Source organism: Barbus barbus, assembly GCF_936440315.1.
Source record: "Barbus barbus genome assembly, chromosome: 17".
Taxonomy (NCBI): domain Eukaryota; kingdom Metazoa; phylum Chordata; class Actinopteri; order Cypriniformes; family Cyprinidae; genus Barbus; species Barbus barbus.
In genome coordinates, this window is record NC_136745.1 from 12838734 (window position 1) to 12840813 (window position 2080).

At 36.0% G+C, this 2080-nt stretch overlaps 1 long non-coding RNA gene across 1 annotated transcript; it reads right to left on the reverse strand.

The window, feature by feature from the left end:
- Positions 1-365: 365 nt before the first annotated feature.
- On the reverse strand, positions 366-1335 carry LOC306883528. Its single transcript, XR_013785360.1, has 3 exons — positions 1157-1335; positions 535-631; positions 366-418 (listed from the first exon to the last, which is right to left on the reverse strand). It is a non-coding gene; the product is annotated as an uncharacterized lncRNA (long non-coding RNA).
- Between the last annotated feature and the right edge of the window lie 745 nt (positions 1336-2080).

The window sequence follows — 2080 nt, forward strand, 5'->3', positions numbered from 1 at the left end:
AAATATGCTATATATTATAAATGTCCCTACGATACTGAATGTATGCTAATAAGGTTAGACATGCCAACTTTAAAAAATGGGCAATAATACTGTTAATTTCACAGTGGAATAAACTAAATAAATCTCGTTGCAGAACAAAAAACTGCATAAAGGATAAACAAACAAATTAGGTTGCTAATTTGTTTTTTGTTTTTTTTGTTAAAAGCTAAAATAACATATCCATATAAGAGATTCTTGCCAGGTGTGTTGGTTTCTGATCCTGGGTCAGTGGGGGATTTCTGCACGATGGGCCGCACTCCGAAGAGGCTCCATCGCTCTCCTCCCCGTCCACCTCCTTCGTTACCTCCCATCAAAACACCTGTGATGAAACTGCTGGACTTAAACCGAGTATTGGGGTGAGGACTGGCTAAACCAATGCCTGTCAGGAAAAAAAAAGAGACGTTACATTACAGTTTGTTATTTTGTATGCTAAAATTCAATAATGTATTTGAACACTGTCTAAATCGACAAAAACATGGCTGTGAGAATTTCCACCTGTGCCTGATGTTTAGGGGAAGAGGGACAAAGTGATGGACGGTGCTGATGTTGAAAGCTTGTCCTCTCTGAAGTCCTCCTTTTGCATCTTCAACTCCTATAAAAAGGGAAGAAAACAGCCGTTTAATATGCTACCAAGGGTGCGTCATAAAAATGTAGCTCCCTCCCATGGGAAATATTTATCATGGTCTATTATCATAGTACTATATATAACAGCAAAACAACATGACGCATGGCTATTCATCTAGCTCTATTTCAACACATAACAAAGATCTTACATATCACAAAAAACATCTGAAGTGACAAGCTTTAGAGGGAAAAGAAGACTTCAACTGAACAAAAATATATAATAATAAATGCTGTAATGCTGGAGCTTCGGGGTCATGATACACCAGTCTAACGACATTACCTAACTGTTCCCAATAGCTAATGTTAATGTGCAATATTAAAAAGTAATAGTAATATAATAATGTCTTACGGTGACGTTAATCCAGCTCACGTTGACATTTAACCGCGATATACTGGATTTAAGTGGTTCTTTCGTGGTTAAATGGCTGCGATCCAAACACTAGAAGCTTCCGAGCGCTGAAAAACAGGCCGTTGTTTACAAGAGAGAACTTACCTTTTCCGCTCTATAGCTCGTTTATTATCCGATCCAGCGGGGTCTTCCATTTGGTCCATGTTTATTCAATTAAATATTCGTTGGTGGTATGCTAGTGAAGTAGGAAACACCCAAAAATCTTCGTTAAATTCGGTTTTTGTAAGCGAGCGCAAGGGTATCCAATCGATAACAAGAACAACACGTACTGCCAAAATGACGGACAGGAAGTTCATCGTTTGAAAATAAAAGTCCTCCGCAGGAAAATGAAGACGTTGACTTCCGGCACAACTCCAGCACGCACCTACTTGAACGAAACCGCAAGAAGATCGTTTCAATGTATGCTTTGGGGCGTCAACAACCCTTTTTATATTTAGATACGATTAGTTTGAGCTTAACAGACAAATAAAGTCAAAAGTTAACAAGAAGAGTTGTAATAGTAGGTCGCAAAAACTAATTTGTGTGCGCGCGCATGTGTGATCAGAAGACTTTGCATTAAAACCTAAAACAAGCGGTATTCCATTCAAAAGTACAACTCTGCATAAAAGCAGAAAGATACATATGAAGAGATCACATGCAAAAAGCCTCTAAGTGCCTTCTGGAATTTTCTGTTAATATTAGCATTTTTTATCAGGCTCCTATATTTTTTGTTCAGTTATTTCACTTTAATTGCATAGAAAAGGACCCATGCATTGCCATTAGCCCTTTCATGCATGAATATGGAAAACATTATCTAGATTTTTTTAATGAATCTTTTTATTACTTTAATATGATGCTAAAATTGAAATCCATTTTCATTTTTACAAAATTCAGTTTTATTTAAATTCGGCATAAAATCAAAATGGATTTTTTTTTTTTTTTATGTAATAACTGTAGTGATTATTATAAATAATGTATCCGTGTACTTCAATATTTGTTTTTAATTCATATGCCTTTGTAATCTTTAAT